Here is a 27,131-nt window from a genome sequence, read left to right on the forward strand (position 1 = left end):
TGTGCAACATGCACCTTCTTATGCCACTCTAAGTCTTGAAGCTAGATTGTAGGTTAGGAGTGGAGGGATGTGTGGGAGAGGTACTAACGATATATCCTAATGAAAGAGTTCTTATATATCACCCAAGAACAACCTAATTATAAAGGAAGATAAGAATAGCTTTATAATAGAGATAAGTGGCGCATGGAGTTAATCTCTACTATTCATTTTTAAAAAATGAATATAATTCAAGTCATAATACTTGGAGGTGATGAAGAAGGAAAATAGAAAATGGTTTCAACTATTTTCAACTATATGAATGGTCTTGTGAAATATGGGCCCCATAATATATTTTGACTTGGAAAATAACATTGAGAAAATGAACAAATATGAGTTGACTAGGAAGAAAAATTAATTTCCTAATAGATATTTATCAGACAAAAAAGTCAACTGGGAAAGTTAAGAATATATAAATTAGTCTATTAAACACCACATGAGACAATAATTGAAAGAGAAAACCAATATAACTTGGTTGAATCTATTACTTAATAGTGGCAACAACCTTGATCCCACTTTCACAATAAATTCAACATTTCATTTACAAAATAGTAGCTCTAATGTTTAGGAGTGTGTAGTCTTATATTTGAAAATAACCACGTATTCCATTTACATAATAAATGACTATGGGTTAGGAATGATAAAATCACTATCTGATACCTTATTTCTTCCCTTTGCAAAATATATTACTAAAACAATGCTTAAATTGAGAATGAGAATGAAATATAATAGAAGAATATGAGAAGGAAGCTACTTGCTATTAAAAAACAAAAATATCATAGGGAAATCTTCCTTTTTTTATGTCCTTTTTCCTTTATTTTACTATGTTTTTCCACTAAAGGAAACCTTGGGTCCTTGAAATGAGAAATTTGTTCACTCTTATAGACTTTATGAGGGGGTCAAGGGTTGGAGGTGTGTAGAACCAAAAGCGTTATAATTATGTTAGAATATATGATTCATTGATGAATGAAAATGGTCCTTGTATGATTTTTTCATATTCTATTTGAGTAAAATCCTCTTCAACCACTACTAAATTTGTGGCTAAGCATGAGACTATTACGATCAGGAAGGTGTTCACTTCTTTAGTGGTGGTATTTCTTCTTAGAAAATATTTGGTAAATTGGTCCACTTTTCACTTTATCTATGACTAAATTGGAGGAACTATCCCAAAATGAATGTGAAAAGGAGGAGAGGAAATGAATTATCCTTTTGGCATATGCTAACCTCTAACAAATAACACTTCTTAATCATTTTAATCTCAAGGTCCATTTGACTATCTTACCCGGATCTTAGTGACACTAGCTCAATAATATTGGTTCATTAAGATCCTTGTCCCTATAAATATTTTATCATGATTAAGATCAATTTTCTACTTCCAACCTTTCCTATATTGAATGCTTAATCACACCTACCAATAATATTTTATCTTATCCCTCATGAGCATAATATTGAAGTTTGATTAGACACCATCATTATAAGGAACTAAAAGTATGATTTAAAGGGTCATTTCTCCTTTTTTTAATGTTTCAAATGGTGGTTGTTTTCCCCTTAAGGATTCTCAAGGCCTATCTAGTTTTATATTTATTCCCTCAATTTTTATGTGTTCTCATCCAAAGCCTCTACATTAAGTGATTATTTTTCCCTTTCTAATACCTTTAAGGTATTGCCCCCATCCATGGATATGGGAGGTTGGAATAAGATACTTCTCCAGAACCTTCTAGAGTGGGGGGAGTTAGCATGGCTCATAAGTAGGTATATTACACCCACAAGAGTAGCACTAGTTTTCATGGTTAGTGACTACTTGGATGATGAGGAAGAGGATACCTCCTTAAAGAAAGGAATACCTACTTTATTTCAATAATATAATGCAGAGAGATCAGTGACCTTTAACATATCACATTATAAGCTACAATTGTGGATGTGGTTTGTCTTAATGAAGTGTCTTAGAAGGCTCTAAAGAGATTATGGCATCAAGAACCTTTGGCACTTGAATTTATAGTGAATAATATAATGAATACAAAGGATGAACTGACCTATTATATTCCACATTAGACATGATGTGTTATGGTTTTTTTTCATGGATTATAGCTTAGATGATCAATAAACATTTCTTGAACCCATAACCAACCTCTTGTCCTCTGTAAAAAAAGAAAATCACTCCTCTTTCTAGTAGATTAATAGATAGAAATCAAGAGATTTAATATGTCAATGAGTTGTTAAAAATTCATTTGTTTCATAGTAAAGATGGATCTTTATTTTTTTTGGGGGGTTGAAAGTGAATACTGACTTAATGACATCCTTTCCTTGCATTTATGGTAGGAACATTCTTCTATTAGATACATCAACATTTGTAATTTTTCCTTCCTACCTTTCCTTCAATTATATGGAAACCATTTAGCATTTTTTGGATGCATTTGGAAACTCTAATGTTGATTTTAGTAGCTTTACTTAAAGGGAAATTTTGGAGAATAATCCAAATGTTTTACCTATTTGAGAAATTTGTAACTATGTATTGCATTTCCAAATAATAAATATAACCTCATTAATAAGGAATGGGAATGATAATTGAAATAATTATAATATCATTAATAAGGAATGGGAAGGATAATTGAACCAATTTATTGAGTTATCTTAACTAATTTTACATGACATGTTTTAATGTGCAATATATTCCATAGCAAGTTTGTTTTACTAGATTTATTTTGCATTAAAAAACTATATATAAATTGTGAAAGTTAGAAATATAGTTTGTAACTGTTCAAATTGACCAAGGTTGTTTCTTGTCTAATTGAACATATCATATTCATTTCTTAGATGTATTGTATTTTTTTGTGAAGTCATACAATTTATATTACTTTCAAAAATGCTAACACAAATAGATATCAACTACTACTGATCTACCACTTGGGAAACTATATGAGTAGCATGAGTTTAGAGTTTCAATATTACTAATTCTATTTTATATCTAACAATTTATCAAGATGAAACTATTACTAGCTAAAAAATTAAACTCTAAACTAAAAACCATGCTAATGACATTTACATTAGAGAAATGTTTCTTCAAGTGACTAGCTCTCTTGGACTTCATTCTAATAGAGAATCCACTTGAACAAGTGGTTGTGGCTCACTGTCATTATCACAGGAAGAAAAGTCTATATATGTCAAATTCTTAGCAAGGGATATAACTTTATTGTTGAGCTTGTCAACTTTTTCCATTAATTATGCCATACAAATGATTATTTCTTGTTGGGAATTAACTCTTGATGTTAGGAATCTACCCATTAGAGTCTTGATATGCCAGTAAATATTGATGGTTTGCTTATTTTTAGAGGCTTGGGAAAAACTAGGATTCCCTCTTCTATTGCTTCGTTGAGTAAAGATTTGATACCTAGCCTTAGTATCAAACCGTAGGCTATGATGGTAATGGAAGAAAATCACGAGTGATAGGGAGGGGAGTAAGAATGCATTAGGAATAGGTGGGAAGACTAAGAAATGGTTAGGAAAAGTATTATGGAACTATTGAAAGGGAGCAGTAAACTTAGAGAGGTGAGACAAGGCTAGCTCGAGAAAGACTAGGGAGGGAGGTTAGGGATGTAGATGGGAGTAGAACTAGACAAAGGTTGTGAAGTCACCAAAAAGGAATAAATAAGTACCCACAAAATTAACATCCTAGAGAAGGGATATAAACAAAAATCCAACAATCCCAAGTTATGAGTCAATGCTCTTAGCAAGAAATATATAATTGAAGCACAATCCCGAATTGAAATAAATAGATGAAACCTGAAATGGTGGAGATTGTTGAATATTGTGTTAAGGGTGGAGATTCCCCTTTGGAGGAATTTCAAACTGATAAATATTGTTATCCCTACATGCACCAAAGCCTCCATAAGACTAGTATCCATGACCAAAAACTTCATAAAATTTCTCGACAACCCATCAATGGTGGAGTAACTTCATGTAGTAGAAATTGAGCAAGGTGTATAAATTCTCAGCCATCCATATCATGTCATAATACTACAATTTTCCTTTATAAATTTCTATAATAACCTTCAAACTTCCCTTGCAAGTCAAATCCCATATTGATTGTCTTTCCTTTGAGCTCCACATGATTGGTTTCAGGTGCTCTACAAGTTCCCATGGGAAAATGTTCATTGTTTCCTCAGTGTGGTGTATGAGAACCCATGGAGGCTACCATTTGGAGGGAAATATACCCCCTTCATTTATATTTATGGCTACCATTATGTGTTGAGGAGGGTGACCAGGCATATAACCACACTACTGGGGATTTCTTGGATGTATTGTTACATGGAACATTCATTATCTATTTATATTTCTCCTTGTTCTTTTCATTTTCATATAACCTATCAATGATTGCTTACCATTTATTTGTGAACAAGAAACAATTCAAGCCATTGGAAGATTTTCCATTGTTATGAATCCTCTCATTTGTGTGACCTTGCAGGTTGACCTATTGTATTAATTTCATTGGAGGGTAAAATCATGGTTGTTTGCAACATTCCTATTTTAATATACCAAGTGGGGAAGATCTTGTCCATTCGTATCATTCCCTTTTCTATGACCTCCTTTGATAAATTTATGAGCATACATAATGTATGACATCTATGGATATTCTTTAGAGTTCATGATAGTAGAAAGTGATCATACCACTATTTAAATCATTGGAGAAAAATTGATCCATGAATGAGTATAGATTGTTGACATATTGATTGGAGTCAATCTAAACTGTTAGTATCTTTTTCCAATGAGGAAAATACCCATTTTAAAAATTCATGAGACATCCTATGTCATTAATTTATAGTGAAAACCTAATCAAATTTACTGATGTCTCCCCCCCACTCAAACCCTCTTAAAACTAGGGATGATGCAAATAAATTTTGATCATAAAAAATTGGTAGAGTGAAATGTAGATGATGGATCATAATCATGCTTAAAAGAGTAGGTGTTGTATGTGCTTTCGAAAATAATTTTTGTATTATTTAAGTGATATAGGACAAGCTCACAATTTTTTTTAGGAAAGTGTTCTATGGAGACAACATCTTCCTCTAGGATATACCCTGAACATCCACTGCGCATTATATTTTATAGGAATATTTGGTTTGCTAGAAACAAATTTTTGTTATGATATTAACTAATTAATATTTATTCCGTTGTTGATAAAATAAATATCTTAAATGAAACCATACAAGTTAGAGTAAAGAGACAAGACCAAACTAAAAATACACCCCAATATAGATACCCTAGTTCTATTCCTTGTTGAAGCTCTCCTAGGTCCCCTTGAGAATCTACATTTAACCTTCATGAATACATATATAGAAACTTTATTTAGGAAATGAAGGGTTTTATTAGTGGTAGTCTCAAAAATGTTATCATTTCCTATTATTTTATGGAACCTTGGAGAGTAACGTATGGAAATAGGTGTCAATAATGCCATTCTTCATCAAGGAAGAAAACATGAATTATCATTCGCTTAGGAGAGTGGATGTGCCACCATCATTGAGTTAGAAACTTAAGAGGTCTACTAAGGAATTTACCTCATAAAGGAATAAATAACTTCTTAAGATATCATAATTTGTTATTCTATCATGAATATTGGAGCTCTCCTTAATGGCTCTTTTCTCTTGTCAACTATCATCATTGAAATTCTTCAAATATCATCTAGTTGGATAAACCACTTCTAGGAATCACTCATGTTTAATGTGAAAAATAATTGAAATCAAGTGATAATTATTATACAGAACTTAAGAACTACAATGGTATAAAGAAAGTGTAACACCCATTTTTGAACTCTAGTTTGTAGATATTATCATGACATGTATTGCTAATTAGAGATGTTAACATGTATATTATGTTAAAGTTTGCAATTACATAATTATATTTTTCTTGTTAATGAAATTTTTGTTGAACAATGAAATGAAAGAATGATCACCTTCATTGAATTTAGTTCCATGAGTCAAAATTGGTGAGGAGAAATGGTGGGAAATCACCATATTGAGAACTAACCTTTCCAAGAATTATTTTTTTTGAAATAAAAATTAGAAGCACCCTTCCTTTACCAATTCCTAAGCAATAATTTAGAGAGGTAATTGGTACTTGAACTACCACTTCTCATAATTATTAGAGGTAGTTGAAGATCATGCCCAATCATCCCTTTAAGGTATTAGAAAGTACCCATTTCAAAATTATTGAGCCAACCCATGAAATCTCATGTTAAAGGATAGATAATGAAGTAATTTCACATCCAAAGAGTGTGGAATGCACATGAATGGGTGAGGGAGAAAAATATGAGTGAATATATGTGCCAAAATTTTTTTGGTGGATAGAATAATAGTGAGGCATTGTTAGAAACATTTTCTAATTGAAGAAATCAAGCATTAGTGTCCTTAGCCTTAGATAAAAGTAATAGGGTCGCACTTTCAGGTTTGTAAGTAAGAAAGCACAAAGGCTTTGAGATGTGAGATTAATAAGAAACCATTGGGATGTTGAAGGGTATTCCTTTTGCAATGCAAGCTAGATGGCGTGACACTTGTTGTTTTAAGCAGTGGTTTAGTGGGTTGAAGGAAAACCTGTTGATTTTTTATTGTGAAGGAGAGTGGCCTTTATTATTCCAACTTCTATTGTTTTGGACAATTTTACATTAATAGAATCATGGTCTATATATGGGGTGGCCAATTGAAAAATATTTATCACACAATTGAGCTTATGATTATGTGGAAGATGGATCACCCTTCATTAGTTGCAAGAAACTCTTGAAATTAAAACATATGTGTTTCTATGATTTAGTTGCATTCCAAATGTTGTGGAATGAGATGAATTTGATGTTCATGGTTGTGTTGATAATTTTATTTCTAGTTGAAATTCATGTGTTATAGCCATATGCTTTAATTTTCAATGGGAAATGAGCATAGTACTTAGAAACAACATTTTAATCAGTTGATACTTGTAATGTTATTATTGTATCAAGCCTCTTGGATGGGAACTTATGGCTTGAAGAGTTCCATAAATATTATGTAAGAGTAAAAATATTACTTTTATAACAAGGAATACGTTAATAAATTCTTCAAAAAATATATGAAATATTTATTTTAAATATTTGCTAATGAGTTCATGAACTAGTGAAATGTGGTTAAGGGATTGTATTCCGTATTAACACTCTTGTTTGGGTAGTTGTGTGTTCACAACACTAGAATTTTTTCATGACCTAGGAATAGTAATAATTGGATATTTCCCTTGTAATTGTATTCTCTAAATGGTTATGAAGATTATCCAATTTTTGGGGCCACTATGAAGCATAGCTCATGAACATTGTAAAAGAACAAGAGTTTTCTTGAGTTGTCATAATTTTGGAAAAACATGTGTGTATTTGTTTCTCAATTGATAGAATAATTATGGGGATCTTGTTCCTTGAGAATCAAACCTTAACTTGGGCCTTTCAATTTAAACTGTAATCGACATTTGAAGCCTTAAATTTGGCAAGTCCCACTTAATACTTTCGTAACATAAAACAATGAGTCTTTCTAGCATCTATTGTATTCCTTTTTTTTGAATTTGGTTATTTTTTATGTATGAAGTGATAAAACATGTAATTTCTAGTATTAGTTTCCCAACAAAACTCTAATTTAACTAGCCCCTATATGCCTAAAAGAAGAATAATAAGATGGCAAACATGCGTTACAAACTCTAAATGTATTTGGATGTAATAAAGGGGATTGAGGAATTGTCGAGAGGTGGAAATGTCCTTCCCAAAACATCGGATTGTCGCTTGATTAAGGCCCAAATTAGGAATTTATTTTGTTGGTATGGTGATGTCCACTGATATGTAGGCTTGGTTTCCACTAAATGAACCGCTCCTTGAAAAGAGACTTAAAAATTCTTTTCTAAATCTAAATGCAGTTTAGTTTGATAGAAAAAACAAAACCAACTACATCTAACTAAATCTACCTCTTATTATATATCTAGTTATCTCAATTGGGATAAGTGTTAATTTGGCATCTTAGGGATAAATTCCCTCCATTGGATATTCTTCCTCATCTTGAGAATCCCCAAATTTCCCTTGGAAGAATTTAATTTTCTCAAGGAAAAAAAATTGATGTAAAAACACAAAGTGCACAAAAGTTTAGGTCGACTTAAAGGACAAATTGAGTCTCCAAGGAAGCATATAAATACAACTCAAGTCACCCTCATTTGGAATCACAACTCACACATTCATTTGTATTCTCTTTGAAGGTTCATTCTGTCTGAAATTGCAGGTTTAATAGGAAGTGAAAAGTTTTCACATGAAGTTTGAAGGTTTCATAGGAAGTGTGAAGGTCTCACAAGAAGTGTGAAGGTATCGCAGAAAGTGTGAAGGTATCGCAGCAAGTGTGAAGGTCTCACAAGAAGTACATAGGTTTCACATGAAGTGTGAAGCTATCACAAGAAGTATGCAGGTCTCATAGGATGTGCACGCAAGGAATAGGAAGTGCACATATATCTTTAACTGTTGTCGACTTTGACCAGAATTGCAGATTTGACAATTTGACTAGATTTAAAATTTGGGATCATCTATTGGAATTTGGATATTGGTTTTGTTTGATTGTCAATATTTGACTGGTACATTTTTGTTGGTGAATGGAATCATTGTATTTCTCCATTGAACACTTTATGATAATCTAATAAGAATAAGAATTTGACAGGGTTTTCCCCATTATGGTTTTTTCCCTGGTATTTGACCAAATTTGGTGTCTCTTGTTATTTCTCTTGATTGTCTCTTACTGCTCATTGCATTTACTGTTCTCTCGACAATTATTATTGATCATTGGAAGCTTAAATTATTTTGGAAAGATTTCTAATCGAAGAAAAGTTTGGGCTAAAGTGACTGTAACAACATATAACAGTGGAAAATTAATAAGAAGGAAGTAGTTCCTATATCCCAATTAAGAGTACATGGAATGATAGGAATTGAACATTAGATTATAATATGATTTATCAAGTTATTTGAAATAGTCCTTATAACTTAATAACATTTATAGAAAATACACATATTTATTCAGTCAGTAAATGTTTACTGATGGAAGTATAAATATGCATGCTCATGCTTAATATGGAGGATTAACATAAATTGAAAATAAAATAAGGATAATTTGTTAGACTACAGAAACAGTTCACATAATTAGACAACCATTAAAAAAAAATATTAATAAACAACCTAGTAAACAATTACCAAGAACTCACATGCAATACTTCGTTTCACCAAATTTAGAGGAACCATGAAAGATAGATTATTAATGGTTTTAGACAAACATAAATTTGCATAAATCAACAATAGTGCACATCATATGAACTTATATTAATTTGAAACATAATTTTGGAAAAATAAAAGAGAAGTTTTTCACTACTCTTGAAAATGATATAGTATCAAAATCAATAACAATTGATAGACTTCAAGATTCATCAATAAGTTTCTTGAACCTAACAAAGCCCTAGTCACTCACTTCAAATTCCAAAATATAAAAGATTACAAGAGAGAAATTGTAATAGTGCAAGTTTCTTATTGTCTTTGATGTAGCCTATGGTCCTTTAAAACCCTCCAAAAGTACCCCACCATCGATCTTAGTTATTGAATTTGAAATTTGAAGCCTTAATGATAATGCAAGCCTTCTTTCCTATATTCCAACCCCCTCTAGCCTCTAAAGTGGATCCCAAAAATCTCCATTCTACTCAAGAAGAGTTGTATTTATAAAATTAATTCATACAATAGAACATAATATTTCTCCATCCTTTGCTAAATTGATTATGAAAATAGATATTTTCTTGAATAAGATGAGCCTTTTACAGAAAGAAAATGATCTCTTTGTTATGTTATTAATATTTTCCTTGTTGTCTCCTTGATTTTCGACAAAAAATATCATTTTAATGTAATATTGATATTCATATGATATAGTCACTATACTATACATATTAATTATATTTAGTATAAAATTCTATCATATCTAGATAACTTGTACAATATTAAAATAAATAAAAATAAAATTAACACAATTTGTGAACCAAATAATAAACAATATAACTATAAGTTATTGTTGGACACCTAATCTATTAGGGTTATGATGTGGAATGTGGATAACTCTTAGAAGTCTAAGAAACCTTGGAAGTTGAATCAAATGATCCAAATATTTTATTCAGATGTGTATCATCTTTAATGAAATACAATCCGTGATCATTATTTCATTTGGATTGCGCATTCCAATAGTGGTACCAAAGCAATGGTATATTTTCCCTATTGAATAATTTTAGCAACTAGTTTTATGGCCTTCTTGGGCACTCCTTTCTTAGACTTTGATCTGGAAACCTCATGCATCCCTATTAATTTTTCATATTAATTATCATGAATCATTTCACATAATGGGTTTGCAACTATGCTAGTAGCAACAATCTCCTTATAATTTTCATTTCACTTATGCGGGAACTCCTTTCAGGTAGTTCATCCATGGCATTGATAGTTGCTGACTAAGCAACTAAAATTGATCGCTAATATCTCCAAATATACATCCACAATAGTATATCTAGAAGTGACCACTCAACATAAGGAATTGGGATATTGCTCAATGGATGTTCATGCCACACTTTAGGTTTGCAAATTGGCTTTTGTTTTCTTCAATATTTTATAATTTGTGATTTCTTTCCATAGCATGGTAACCATTTTGGTGTGAGGGCCATCTATTCCTCAATACTCATTGTACCAGAATATCCTCTAGATCGTCGATGCCAGAGTGAAATCATCTATTACTTCTACCATTGCGAGGGTCTATTATTGTTAGAGTTCGTTATAGTGGATAATGGAATGTGGTCAAATGTTCAACATATTTTCAAGTGATTCATGTCTTATTTGAAGGCATTTCCCAATTGAAAAAAACACGTACTAGTGGCATAATAGAAGTGTAAAGTAGAAGATTCATCCAGATCCTGTTGCTTCTTTTAATTTTATGCAGTCAGTCATCCTTAAGGATTAAAATTCAAAACTATCATAGCAATGTTTTCTCATAAATAAGGTTGGATTCTACAACTACTTGATGACTGGTTATGCGTAAATCCATGAGGTTATTTTAAAGGAGAAGATCTTAATCACCCACCATGGAAGTGTCTAGGATGTGTTATACTCCTATAGTAATAGGTGTCATATTTCATGATTGACTGATTGGGCTCTGTAATATGTTCATCCTTTCCTTGCTGTAAAGGTTTCCATATTATCAAAAAATCGAAAAAATTAAAAAATGTAAAGAGAGTACACCCTAAAAGAAAAATCAAAGGGTGAAAAAAAAATGAAAAGAAATGAACCCCAAATAAAAAAGACCAGGAAAGTGTGCAAGTCCAAATGCCACTACTATTTCATTTTCTGTAAATAAAGCATCATGTACAGCTTGTTAAAACTCTTTGCCACAATTGATGAATGGCCAAACAACCTAATCTTGGCCAGTTCATGTTTGAATTTCATGTTTTAGAGATAGAGAATAAAAAATCTGTCCAAATTATTTAATCTTGGCAGATAAGTAGATAGGTAGAGAAGCAAAGGAGCTCAACTGTTTAATCTGAGCCCTTGGATGTAATAAATGCAAACTTAGGTAGGCTTACAATGAAAAGAAAAGAAGATTGAAAAGGGTTTGCTAGTCTAAGTGCACCCAAAGCAGAGAAGAAAAAATGTTAGGCAAAGTAGGCTGGTTAAGTAGATTGCTGTTGTAGAATGAGACTTGTGATAGGTTTTGTTTCTAAAAATGTGCTAATCTTATCTCTATCACAAGTGCCATGGCAAATATATTTTGGGCAGCTCAAGCAAGGCATGACTAACTCCCCTTCATCCTTTTCCCTAGTCATTCACTAACTTCCCCAATGGTATTGAGATCTGCTTAATATCACTAAAGCCACTCCATCTCATTTCATAAAGTGCCTAAGTGGAAACCCCATTTCTTACTTAGGAAAATGACAAAATTCTCCATAAAACCCCTTTTTTCCTTCTAGACTAAGTTTTAATTTCAAACATTATTACTTAGAGCATTTTATTTTTTCCATAAGCCATATCAATGATTAACTTTATTATGTAAATCCCTATAATTTCTACCCTATTCCGTATTGTATAAATATAATAAAAACCCACAATATTTAATATCCCTGCCCGTGGTTGAAACATAACCATATATCTGTTTATCGGGAATTAATAAGTTTATCAGAAACCTATTAAGAACCCTTACCGCGCACTCAAGGGATTAATTAACCTTTGGTTAATTAATAACCTAACCATGTTTTGTAGTAGGAGATATTTTCTCGTGATCCTAGGAAAATTATCTTATGAACATAATTTTTAGGACATAATTTGGGGTTCAAAAGAGAAAGTGAGTAAGTCCAAGATGGAGGTGGCGAAGGTGCCCCTTCATGAAGATCCAAACAACCCTGCAATCATCACATGTACATACCCATTCTTCATTGACAAAATGAAACAAATAGTAGTGGAAAAGATGAGTTGAATTTTAATGCTATCTAATCTATACCAGGACTATGTGTTGGGCATGGGATCCCCCGTAGTAGGTTTTAGGGCTTAAAGTGTGAGTTTGGGTCATTTGTATTGTAAGACTCCACGAAGTGTGGGAGTGGAGCGTGAAAGTCTAGGATGAGTCATAGGGTTGTCCACCCTAAGAATTGTAAAATAATGTAAATTTGTGTCGGCCTACCCATGGTTCGCAGACCATGGGATTGTATAAATAGAGTGAGGCTCTAAGCGTATAGATAGAGTTTTTGTTGGGAAAGCAAGTAATAGATAGATGTGAAGGCATGGTCAGAGCATATGGGGGAAGTTGAAGTGTATTGGTTCATAGTAGTAGGAAGAGGCTCTGCACTTGAGTGCGCAGAGGCCTAGTAGAGTCTGCAGCTGAGTGCGTAAGGCGGAATTGGGTCTGTAAGTGGGATTGTACTTGAAAAGGAATACTAATAAAGATAAGTTTGATTCAGAATATTGTGCATCTATGTTCCTGTTTATCTTTATGCATTTATAATGTTTATGATTACGCACACTTATCTGAATGTTGAATAAAGTAATAAGAATATTAGGCCCTCACAAGTTAAGTTAAGCACTAATATAATAGTGAAGTAAGAATAGAGATCAGGATAGTACTTTCTTTGTGCCCTTACAAAGGTTCATGGAGGTAGTGGCACAGGTCGCGAAGGATAGACAGCTGCGTGGAGTAGCGCGAGTGCATAGGTTCAGATCGCGAACCTCCAGAACCTTCATCAAGACATCCCTAGGGTGAGGAAACCTGGTTCCAGCACCGTCCCATACTACTTTGGGTGAGACCTCAGTCTACGCTCCACAGACTATTGCTGAAAGGGCCAGTAGTACTGGGATTTTCTTGGCTAAATCACTTCTGAACCTGGGTTAGGCCTCACTAAGCCAATAAATGGTTCCGTTTTCGGGACCGGGATCTACATAAGGGATGTCTGATGTTGTGCCACTGGAACCCAACAAAGAAGGAAATTGAAGAGTGGTTGGACAAGAAGATTCACCAGTTCGCGACACAAGAAAACATAACTCTGTAAGTATCTGAGAAAAAGTGGTTGGATCACTACGTGTATATGAAAATCCACGATATTTTCTTTGCATCCTTTCCTTCTGAACTGTATGAGTTGATTGCAAGGTTAGCCGACAGCCAAGGAAGGTGTAGGCTCGACCAACCGATAGTGTGGACTCCGGGATTAGTGCGTAGATTGGAAGCCTCAAAAGATAAGATAATGTGAGATGTGGACCATTGGCCTGACCGAATAATAGGAGGATTTATCACAGAGTTCACAGTGGACACGACCGTCAGTGACAGCAAGGTAGAGCAACGTTTTCTCAAGGGACCGCGAGGTAAGTATATTAAATCTTTGAATACCTGGATTAAGATGTTGTTATGTGAAAATCGGGTTATGTGAATAAATTAATGTTTGGGACTATGCAGAGTGGAATAATCTATAGAAGTGGAAGTAGTGAAGAATTAGAAAATAGTCCCTTAATTTCACCCTCGCGAGAGAGCGCAGACGAGCTCGCAAAAATTTCTCCACGAAGTGCGGTCAGTTTGATAAGGCAACGGATTCCACGATTACCACCCACACTGCCCCCCACTTCACCTCCTTCACCTCCATCTCTACCCACTCCACCTCCACCACCTCCATGGTTCAATATGGCAAGTGCAATCAAACTACCAGTATTTAGAGGAGTAGGGAATGAGGATCCGGACCAATTCTCGTTCATGGTAAGAGTAGTATGGGAAGCACAAGGTGTCACAGACGACAACATTAAGAGGGCTACATTGGTGAATGCGCTGCAGGATCACACATTAACGTGGTACATCAAGCACTCTAACGACCACCCAAATGCAGGGATAGCAGAGATCCAGAATGCATTGAACAGAGAATTTAGCAGGCCAAAATCAGAGACACAGTCAATCATCGGGTTTAAAGAGATCGCGATGCTTCTGGGCGAGACCCCCTGGGATCTAGACCAAAGGCTGAAGAGTATGATCTATGAGGCCAATATGATGCTAACAGATGCACAACATCACGCATGGTTTGTAGCATCTCTGACACCACACTTGAGGATGGCACTGTCACAGCAGAAACTTTCTACCCAGGCCAAAGCATTGGAGATGGCGATGAGATTACAAGAGACCCCTGATACAGGAACCTGGGTTGGGAGTTCAACAAATCCACGCGCAACTACAAAATCTATGTTTGGAAATTCAAAGCTTGAAGCAGGATAGGGCACCGCAGCCAGAGGCGTGCGAGGAAGTATGGTGCATAAAATTCAAAGGCCAGGGTCATGACAAGGATCATTATCTAGTGTTCACGAACTACTTAGTAGGAGGAGGGCCAATGTCATTGAGACTGGAGGCACATACAGGGCCAAGCGCGACACCAACCTTATGGTGCGTGATCTGTTAGATAGGAGGGAAACACGTGACGGACAATTGTCATTTGCTGCAGAAATATACACAGACACCCCAAAAATTGTTTTGTAATTTCTGTAGGTCGGTATGCCACAATGAGCGCACTTGCCATAGTTACGAGCTAATGATGGATCAGACCCCATCCTACAGGATGTAGATTGAAATGTGAGCCCTCGACCTAGATGCAGGGATGGCACGTGCTAGATTTTATGGGCGAGGTCGAGGACGAGGTGGAATGGGACCAGGAAGGGGCCGCAGACAGTTAATTTGTTACAATTTTGGAGGACCAAGGAACTATGCTCACGACTGTACCAACCCGACGAGGATATCCTATACGTATTTTGCTTAGTTTGATCATGAAACAATAGACTGTTCTACGTTGATCACAAAGATGCGTGAAAAAGGGGTATTCCAGCCTCCCCCGACTCAGAATATACAAATAATGAGGTATGAACTGCGCGAAGAGGACTTGAATGTAAACGTGATGCTCAGAAGTGGTGCGACCATGGGAGAAGATAAGGGAAAGCAGCGAGAGGAAATAACGTGGGTTCACAAGGCTCCTACAAAGGAACTCGAGTTTGACTTAGAATGCGCAAAGGAGACATTCATGGAAGCTAAGAAGAGCTTCGCAGAGGCCTCCACTTCAGGTAGTAAGAATCAACCAGAGCCAAGAATGGATCCTTCAATGTTTACTACCTTTCTGGAGACATGCATGAAACTATTACACGAAAACAAGGTGGTTAAAGGACTACAGGAACTGATCACCAGGTGCGCGGGGTCAAGGGAACTGTGCGTCGTCCAAAAATTGGGGAAGCATGCATTGTGCACTGGAAGAGAAATGAGGTTGACTGCACAGATTGGGGAATATGAAATGGATCAGGTAATCCTAAACTTGGGTTCAAATGCGAATGTATTAACGAAGCAAACATGGGAACGTATTGGCAGGCCCGCGTTACAGTGGTCCCCTATTCAATTACGAATGGCGAACCAACAGGAGATTTTTCCCATGGAAAGGTTGCAAGGGGTAACATTTGATATTGAAGGCGCGAGCACATAGACGGATTTTGAAGTGATAGAGATATTCTATGATAGCAATCCCTATCCTGTGTTGTTAGGAATAGACTAGGCCATCGATATGAATGGAGTCATCATTCTGAAGAAGCGCAAAATGATCTTTGAGAAAAAGTCACTATGCGTAGTAGTCCCACTGGACCCAGCCGAAGGAGCGCGCCACACTGAACCAGTGCGCGATGATGAAAGTGACGATGATATTGATTGTATTTATAAGCTAACTACAGGAGACTAGGATTCGGTGAATGCGACTGCAGATGGGAGGATCTCGTGGGAGTGCGAAAGCTCCTGCACTTTGGATTCAGACAAGGAAGTAGAGCGATGGTAAAATCGGTTGCATGAAGTCATGGCGTTCAATTGCAACATGATGATTAGATCACTGTGTTGCGTGACAACAAAGGCATGAGAGCAACCGACATATGATGGATTGACAGCAGTGGATGAATTCTTGAGCAAATTAGAAAGCGCAGTACTGGAACAACAGTGGTTCAATGCGTTGAAATGGGCACTGTGTGTAACACCCGCACGATGGTTGGGTACACATCAAGAAAAATTTGAGGACTAGCGTGGATGTAGAAGGATGATACACCTATGGTTTGGAAGCCCCCAGCTTTGACTGAGAGTCGGGCAGCCAGGACAGAGTAGCTTGCGCGCCCACCTGTTTCGATGGGTACAAACGCGTGCTATGCAGTCCACACAAGCACACCCCAAACTAAGGATTGAAAATTGGAACAAGACATAGCAGCAGGAAAGGTGACACACACCACAAATGTTCCACGTATAAGTGCTCAAGAAGGTATGCAGAATCCTGAACAGGGTTCACCAGGCGAGGTGAACTAATTGGGACCTACGCATACCAGCGGCCTGATGGGCCTATAGAACCATGTGTAAAAACCTGAGCGCGGAAATGATTATGACGCTAAAGATCAGAGTCGAGACCATAATTTTTGAGGAAAGGAATCCTCATGCAATAGCTCTCACATGTGGGACAACACGCAAGGACCCGGACGAAGGAATTATGCAGTTACAAGAAGCCATTTAGCGAGGGAACCTTAAACTTCACGAACTCAAAGAAGATCGGGTACGATTGAGGAAGAAAATCATGTTAATGGACGCAAAAATCAACAAACTGGAAAACAAAATCACGCAAGCATGTCGCGTCGATAAACTAAGAATTTGTGGCTCTGCTACCATGGCTGCAACTGCACCTTACCAGAAAATGTAACCAGGGGAGTGCACCACATAAGGAAGAACGTGCGGCACTCATTGTCGCGAGGGTAATTGAGGAGTGCCCGTGGACTAGGCTTGAAGGTGAATTAAAGCCTCACATAGGTGGTGTGACCACCTGACTATTCGTAGGGAGCACAATCTTAGCGCTCCAAGCAGTTGAAAGAGAGTGCGGGACTATAAAAGAGTCTGTATGAGAGTTGCACGATCAAGAGGGTACACACAGGATCAATATGTCACAAGGTCATGCCCGCGCATAGGGGGTTGTTCTGCCACATGGGTAGGCTAGGAGGTGACCATTGGTGTCACTGTTCACAATAAGATGTCCAATTTAAGGCAAAGAGGAGCGGGCAACGAGCAATTAAGACATGAATTAAGAGCTAGATTTGGGACGATCTAACACCAAGAAGGCATTAATGACTCAGAAGTGGGGGGAATGGTCGAATTCAAATTCAAAAGATGCTATAAAATCCCTAGGGCTAGCGATGAGGCAACACTTGGTTGTGTGAGAATTAAGCAGTTACAAATCAGTGAGCACTACGTACTCTTACCACCTTTGACTATAGACATGATGATTGTTGCCAGAACAAGAATGTGATTTGCCGAAGATACCACGGAGCCCTATATGGCCCATGAGGAGCCCAGAGAGGTGGAAATTGTGTCAAAAGTTCCAAAATCACCACGAACGATACGGCCGAAGAAATATAAGCAGACTATGGGCCCAATCCGTGTATCCCCAAGAAACCCACGGTTTGGCAAATTGTCAATGGCAGAAAAGGGAAAAGCTGTCACTGTTGAATCAGACGAAGAGGAGGAAGAATTGCAAGATCTAATCACTCAAATTGAGGTGCTAGACGATGTGGTGGAGGGTGTCTCACCAATGCCTTCCCCAACAAAGTTACCTACGTATGTCCCCCCGCGAAAAGGGCAAACCAAGATACCGAAAGACCTGGAGTGTTATAGACATTTTTGGGCACTACAACCCCAAGCATGAAATGTCCATAAACCAAGGGATCATAAGTCTCTAAAAGTGTTGTTCTAACCCCTAAAGGAACAAGGTCAACTGATTACAGCTTCTCCCAGAAGTTCTCCATGAAAAACTGCTCAGAATTGGTCAAAACAGGATCATTCCAGCTGCTCCACTGGCCAAGTGCATTGCATCTCACCTAAATACACTGTGTGGGTGCGTTGCATTTCAAAAATCCCTTCTATGGGGTGCGATGGGCGAGAAATGACAAATGGCAGTGTCATTCCGCGAGGTGGAGAGGCAATGGAAGCTTCCAGAAACTTCTCTTGTGACACTTGCCTCTCTGAATTTGACCAAGGATGAGTAAGAGATCATCAATCTCCAAGTGGAAGCAAAAACTATCAGAGGGAAGACATTAATCAAATCATGAGCTGACTCATCTCCATTACATATATCTATATATGGATCCCTCATCCCAGAGATCCAGAGGCTGGAATTTTTCATATTGTAAGGAATTGTTGTTGGATTCTTGAGACAAACATCAGATTGTTGGGTGATCTAAGCTTTGTATGAGGTGAAGAGGGGCTTCCTTGCTGAGAGGTTGATGCTGGGTCAGAACAACTGGTTGTAACTCCTCTTGGCTCTTTCTTGTTTATCAATAAAAGCTATTCAAGTTTTCCTCCATACTCTTGTGTATAGATGTTTGCTGCATTTGTATGGTCAATTTACATCTGATCCTAGATTGTTTATGATTATAGATCCATCTCTTTGTATAGTGCTATGCTACTATAATCTTACAGGTACTTTGTGAAGCTGGGCATGCAAGGGAACAAGTAGTGAAAGACTATCAAGGAAGAGAGGAATCAAATCAGGAGATTAGCGCAAGATAGAGGTTGGTCTTTCTATTCCTCTCTATCTATAATTCATAAAGGAAAACTGAAAGTAGCTTTACTCTATTTGTTTCTAAGGCAGCTATCATACCTTAGTGGGATAGAGCAGTTCTATATAGACACTTTTCCCTGTAACAAAATGGCGACTCCGCTGGGGACGAATTAGTTTGTTTGTTTATCATTCTTTGTTGTCTATTTTATAAACTTACAGGTAGCATTCGAACTGCATTTGCCATAGCAAATGCAAAGTAGATAAATGCTACTTCAATCCATCTACTGGATCTATTTATGATTTAAACAACTGATTCACAAACTCTCTGATTGCCCTTGTGATAGCTCTTAGATCCTCCTTAGATCTACCCCTGATTGTTGAGTTACTGATTACCTTTTGTTCGGCCAAAACCCACGAACTGAACTGCAAACTGTGACCCAGAACCCAAACAGAGTCTCGTTTCTGGCCCAACGCAGGTACTGTTCAGAGAATCTGAACTTCAATGCACTTCCCGAGTGGAGAAGGTGCGCTGCATTTCAAATTCCCTGTGTTACAGGTGCGCTGATCACGCTAGGCTTTGTGCAGTGTTGGTTTCTGTGATTCATTCTTTCCGGTTCTATTCCTGAATTTTGCTGCCTGTGATCAGTATATGTCTGTTTGAAACCCCTTTTACTTACTGTTATTTCGCCTTCTTTGTACAAAAGAACTGTAAATGTTTTTGTGTGTTTGTTGAGTCATTTTCAGTTCTCCTTTGCAAAAGTAGCATAATCGTACTGTCGTCCTTTGATTTGAAACTGTCGCAAGTGTCGATTTCAATCGTAGGAAAGAGTTCGATTACTGTTGATGGTCGATTATCCTATTACTATTGTTTTTGGCCTGAATTTGTAATTTTTCTAGTGTCGAAAACAAGTATTCATTTCAAAATCGTAAAGTGTTGTGATCGTCTCCATTTTTTATTTCGAAAAGAAACTTGTTGATATTTGTCGCTTGAAAAGAAATTCAGATTTGTGCATCAACTTTCTTTTTAGCATTCATATACTAAGAAAGTCGAAAACAAACACATGCATGTGCATTTGCATCTAGACAGTCTGATTGGTTTGATTTAGGAAAGTGCATTTAGAGTGTGCTCTTTGCTCTTTGTGAAAAGATTCTGTCTTTCTTTCCTTAGTAGCTAGGATTTTCATTGCATAAAAAGAAGATAAAAGGTTTGTTTATCATCTTAGATTGCATTTTAGGAATTACATCTACATCTCGCGGTGAACCTGAAAGGCAAACTTTATAAACAAGATCAACTATAAAATAAATTCAATGAATCTAACAACACTTTGGAACTTAACACACAACATTTAGAAGTCTAGGCTAGAGACGTATTCCGGCGTCGTAAAACCTGGTAACTATTGTTCTCACTGATGGTTGGGTGATTCCTCCACTTTGAGACGATAAGTGCCAGTACGGACTTGTGCTCCCACGTACCGTCGAGTATATTTTGGGAGACCCCAATAGGCTTAATCCTTTATCCATAGGAAGCCGTGTCTGCCACCCTATCGATCGCAATGCACTGAACACAGCATTCGGGAAGATTGACTGCCGTACCGTAAAAAGTATTCTTCAGTTTTGCGATTGGTTTGGTAATCCCTCTACCTAGATTTCCAGAGCAGTCCCTTTCATTCCTTTTCAGACTCTTTAATAGAAAAGGTCCATCTGAGCACTTGTCACTTCAGGCTCATTAAAAATCGAAGGAGACTAGAGTCATCTTTTGTTTTTTCTCGACTCTTAAAAATTGAAAAAACAAGTTGTGTCAAAGCGTCTAAAATTTATTTTAAACAGAATATTCATTACCCTTTCCTACGTTGATCTTGGGTTGAGAAAATGGAATCCACCAACCAAGGAATTCCCCTTGGAGGAAATCCTAGTCCCTTCTCCTCTTGGGGAGATGTTGGTGCACCCCATATGGCCACATTGTCGCTTCCAGGACTGACAATCGGCTTGCCTGTATGGCTCTTCTCGACCTCTGTCGTTCAGAACACCCCAATTCCTGAACAATCGAATCAACAACTAGACGAGTCCAGAGTTACCCACCAACCTTCTACTTCCTCTAATTCTTCCTCTCCTCCTTTCTCTTCGCTTGATGGGGCTGGTAAAGCCAAAAGTCAAGTACCCGAGAAGAAGAAGGAAAAGAAGAAGAAAGAGAAGAAGAAGAAGGAGCCAAAAGCGAATGGGGGCAAGCGAGCGTCGTCTAGCGAAAATCCACACACTGCACCGACCAGGCCTAAATTGCCATGTGTCATTTGCAAAGAAGACCACTATCATAGAGATTGTCCTTGCATCCCTCGGATCTTAAGGGACTGGTCTCCTCGTTTGCACAACCCGGTGTCATCAACCTCTGATGATCATGTTGAAAACACACAGTCAACTAGTGAAAGTGAAGCCCCAGGACAAAAAGGAAAATATAGATTTCCTTGTAAACTGTGCGAAGGCGGCCATGTCATCCACTGTTGTCCCTTCTTAGATGAGGCTAAAAGAGTTTTGGACGATCGTCCGGTTTCACCGTTACGACTTCCTCCTGGATATAAAAAACTCTTACCGAGTCTGTCACTAGTTGAAAATCCGGCTGGCCCACTCAGGTGGTCGGCTGAAACATCTATCATTGAAGACAAACCATCTGAACCCATACCAGATGAAAGTCAAAAGGTCGAGGCGGCAGTTGACCCGGTCTTGCCTTTAGAGGTTCCATCTTCAGATGATACAGTCACCGAAGAGAATAAGGATGACACCGTCCAAATTCTTTTCATAAGCATAGACTCCAGTGAACATGGGGGCAATTTACCCATTCCTTTACCACAGGAAGGAAGTTCGTCAGAGTCGTACCCGACTGTCTATTTGGTCCCACCTCCAAGCAACCTAGTTGTCTCCTTCGACTGGAATCAACTAGGCAGACCCCGTTTACCAGCTAGTATACCATTCCGAATTATTGTTCAAATATATAGAATGGTTATGGCTGGTACCATCATAGATCAAGGGGCTTCTGTGAGTATCCTTTCCTCGACTGCTTGGAAAGCGCTTGGTTCGCCATCGCTTTTGCCTGAGATGAGAAATCTAACAGGCTTTGACAAAGGAACCAGTCGACCGTTAGGGATCCTTCCCAATGTGCCCATAACATTGAGGGGGAAAACCATTCACATGAACGTAATGGTAGTTCAAGGACCCCTGGATTATAATCTACTCCTTGGACGAGACTATATTTATTGCATGGGAGCGATTGTCTCCTCACTCTTTAGAGTAATGTGTTTTCCGCACGAAGGAAGAGTGGTCAAGCTCGTAGACCAGCTTTCATTCCCCGGTTCACGCATAGCAAATAGTCATATACCATCCCTAAATGGTCTTTTCACACAAGAAATTTCTCAATCTCCAGTCCGCCCACCCGATGAGCGTGAGTGATTCGGGGGACATGACTGAAACCCAGGGGGCATGCACCCTGGTTTGCTTCGGCAGGAAAACTTCGGGTATAGGGTAGGTTTCCGTGAGAGAATATGACTAGTCTGTACTCCCGTCCGTGATTGGAAGAGGGGGTTATTCTGGAACAAGATTCTCTTGTCAAAGTTACGTGAGTGGAGTAGCCTCCTTCACTCACCTTTGTCTATTTCGGTAGACATCGCCGAAGAAGTGTTTTGTTTGCGCTGTGAATAGAACAATCTTTGGGTGACCTATAAGAGGTAGGCCTCTCCCGGTAAAACAAATGTTTTAACGGAAAGAAGAAGGGGTAACCTTGAAATTTTGTCTTATACCTGGGGGCATGCAAGCCTTTTGGCGTGCAAGCGAAGAGCGACTATTTATTTTTTTAAATTTGTAGGTCCTCTAAACTCGTAGGATTGGTCGTTTCCTAACTTGCATAAAGAAAGGATGTGGGGCAAAACTCTAAAAATTTTCGTTTTTATATATGAGATATTCTTATCACACGACTGGATTAATCGAGCAGTTTTAGCACATAGTTCAAACTCGTTAAAAAATAAACATAAGCCATGAGCAAATGTTTCCCCCCGCGTTTAAGCTCATTAAAAAATGAACTATTCCCTGGTAAATAACCATCGTGAATGTAGTACTTCAGCCATTAAAGCCTTGGTCGTGTTTGCACTGTCACCTCCACTTTTGCATTGGCCGATCATTCACCTCCATTTGATTGTTTACCCATTTTGAGGAACAGCTGCGAAGAGTGATCTCACTAGCCATACTTGTAACACTGTTGTGATTGGAAAATTCCAAACCTTACCTGGAATCAGTTGCTACCCATTTTATCACTTGTTCCTCAAAAGACGAGTCTCCTTTAAGCTCTTTTCAACTGACTCGTAAAATATGAAAAGATTATCGAGCCATTGGCCTCTCCAGCTCGTTAAAGGGACCGGAAGTGCTATCTCTCCTCTAAATTTTAATCTTTTTGGACCTAAGAGATTATTACACAAAAATATCGAGCGCTTGTTTTGTTCAGCTCGTTAAAAGTATCGAAAATTCATCCATTCTGTTTTGTTTTATACTTTTTCGGACTTAAGGGATTACATGATGAAAAAGGAATTTTGGAGTTTCATTTACGTTCCTTTTCAGACTCTCTAAAATTGAAAAGGACCGAGTTATCTTTGTCGTTAAACTCGTTAAAATTTTAATAACGACAAACTTGTCTATAGAACAAGCATATGTTATCCTCCTCAAGCTTGACAAAAATAAAGAGGTACTGGTCAGCAATGACTGGGGAAGATTGGGAAGAAAAATTGAAGAAACTTTGTTGGTAGCAAGTCGCTCTTGAACATGACACTTCCACTCCGCGTCCGAGTCGGGTTGGGTTGTTTCATTCACCGGTCACATCACCATGGTCCCATCACATCATCCACATTTGGGGTAATGCTACCAATCCATCACATCAGTGTCGCCGATATGTTCAAGAGAAGTCATTCAGAGAATTCACCTGTGTCTCACCCACTACCATACATTTATACTCCATTCTTTCATGACCGCCACCCTGAACCTTATATCACCAGATCGTTTTCACCTCCATTAAAATCATTTTCTCTGTTCCGTGTCATTGATGTCGGATTCATTAAGGCCCTCCTGTGACGGATCGTTTCTTGTCGACATCAGCTCATTATCCAAGAAGTCGATCTAGGAACACCCCCATTCAGTACTTTGAAGCTTGCATGCCTCAATGGCAAGTTTCTCACTTCCGGCGACAGGTTTACATCAATGGCCTTCGACCGAAAGATTTTGCGTGGTGTTCAATGCCAAGTCCTTTATTCACACCACGTAGATTGTACTGCAGTACCTTGAGGGTCATTATCATTATCAGTGATTCCTCTCACGCTTGTTAACAGCTTACATCATTGGCTGGTAATCAAGCGATGTCTTTCCATGTTCGACTTCAGAACATTTCTCACATGGATAGACTTGTACTTCGAGTGAAGATCGAACGAGATTGAAGACCCCGGATCTAGTTTCATCCATCCGGGCTGTGATATAAATTCAGGAAAATAAAAACATCAAATGTACATCATTGCTGCAAAGATAATCATCCAATCAAAGGGATGATGGCTCTATCAGAATCATCAGTCTACACTCAGACGATTGTCTGTCCTATGTACATGAAAATGAATTTATAAAGCTGAGCATGGGAATGCCTGCCTCAGCTAGATCATGAAAATATTATGAAGATAATTTATTGTATTGTATCTTATTACAGGTCTCCTCCTAGCTTGAAAGAACTTCGGATCCTCATAATAAAGCATTTCACCCGACATCAAAAGATTAACGACATCATGCTTTAGGGGGCAACTGTTATAGACATTTTTGGGCACTACAACCCCAAGCATGAAATGTCCATAAACCAAGGGCTCCTAAGTCCCTAAAATTGTTGTTCTAACCCCTAAAGGAACAAGGTCAACTGATTACAACTTCTCCCAGAAGTTCTCCATGAAAAACTGCTCAGAATTGGTCAAAATAGGATCATTTCAGTTGCTCCACTCGCCAAGTGTGTTGCATCTCACCTAAATACATTGTGTGGGTGCGTTTCATTTCAAAAATCCCTTCTATGGGGTGCGATGGGCGAGAAATGATAAATGGCAGTGTCATTCCGCGAGGTGGAGAGGCAATGGAAGCTTCCAGAAACTTCTCCTGTGACACTTGCCTCTCTGAATTCGACCAAGGATGAGTAAGAGATCATCAATCTCCAAGTGGAAGCAAAAACTATTAGAGGGAAGACACTAATCAAATCATGAGCTGACTCATCTCCATTACAGATATCTATATATGGATCCCTCATCCCAGAGATCCAGAGGCTGGAATTTTTCATATTGTAAGGAATTGTTGTTGGTTTCTTGAGACAAACATCATATTGTTGGGTGATCTAAGCTTTGTATGAGGTGAAGAGGGGCTTCCTTACTGAGAGGTTGATGCTAGGTCAGAACAATTGGCTGTAACTCCTCTTGGCTCTTTCTTGTTTATCAATAAAAGCTATTCAAGTTTTCCTCCATACTCTTGTGTCATAGATGTTTGCTGCATTTGTATGGTCAATTTACATATGATCCTAGATTGTTTATGATTATAGATCCATGTCTTTGTATAGTGCTATGCTACTGTGATCTTACAGGTACTTTGTGAAGCTGGGCGTGCAAGGGAACAAGTAGCGAAAGACTATCAAGGAAGAGAGGAATCAAATCAGGAGATTAGCGCAAGACAGAGGTTGGTCTTTCTATTCCTCTCTATCTATAATTCATAAAGGAAAAACGAAAGTAGCTTTACTCTATTTGTTTCTAAGGCAGTTGTCACACCTTAGTGGGATAGAGCAGTTCTATATAGACACTTTTCCCTGTAACATGGAGGCCATGAAGAGTGCGCTCCAAACCCCACTCCTCCTCGGCAGTATAATGTTCGAAGGTCCACCTTTGGAAAAAATACCTTCCATGAAGTTCAAGGATTTTTACACCTATCCATGGAAAGTTTAATGAAGTAGAAATGGTTGCATGGTGTGGAGAAGGCTGGGTTACTCCATCTGTGATGGATACTGCACTACAACCACACGCCCATCACCATTTTCATCATCAAGCAGCTGTTGTGCCTAGTGCATGATGGGTATCTCTAGCTGGAGGAGCCTATTCCCATCACGGCCAACCTAATTCATAGAATTTCTCGACTGCCCTTCAAAGGACATGACCCCACAGCCATAGCAGGAAAAAGCAACGACTTGGCCCTCGCAAAAGCCATGAAGGCCAAGTATAAACTAGAGAAGAAAAAGTGGGGGTACGTAATAGCAAGCATTAAGGACAAAGGGGTGCATGTAGCCGCTCAACTGCTGGCGGGCAAGCTGATGAGGAAATGTCACGTTGAGGAGCTACTAGCATCTGTGATTGCACTGGCAGAGCAGTGCGCAGAGGGGGTACAGTTCAACTGGGCGCAGTTCCTCTGCGAGGAGTTTCTAACAAACTACAAGGAGGCCCAGGAGCAGGGTAAGACCTTCCACTACATGTGGTTTCTCTTATCCATCTTGTTGGTTGCAGGGGAACTGTCGGAGGACAGCCAGTTTCCTAGTATTGAGGATGATCTACCCGAAGCCGTGAGGTACACCTCACTCTGGGCTACAAAAGATGTGAAGAGGATTTGCGAGACGAAGGTGTTCTGGGTGTTCATGGAGGTGAGAATCCGAATGCGGATCAATCGAAGGCTACGCCAGTCTCCCATGGTTTATAACAGCTTGTAGAGCTCGGCAGAGTTCAAGGCAGATATGCATGACTTGTATATCTAGGTGTGGAAGGATCCAGTGCAGAAATGGGTGAAGCTTCCATTCATTGCAATGGATGATGCGATCTTTGTAGTAATAAAGTCATGGCCTTTGGAGTGGCGCGCCCCAAACTTGGTAGGAATGGAGAAGACTGTAGCCCAGCAAAGAGAGAAGGACACCAAGTTGCGCATCGCGCAGCTGGCTGAAAAGAGGCGTCAGGAAC

The sequence above is a fragment of the Pinus tabuliformis genome, chromosome 4_1 (genome assembly GCF_031772625.1).
Source record: "Pinus tabuliformis cultivar Carrire ecotype Pingquan chromosome 4_1, CPIR1, whole genome shotgun sequence".
NCBI classification, from domain to species: domain Eukaryota; kingdom Viridiplantae; phylum Streptophyta; class Pinopsida; order Pinales; family Pinaceae; genus Pinus; species Pinus tabuliformis.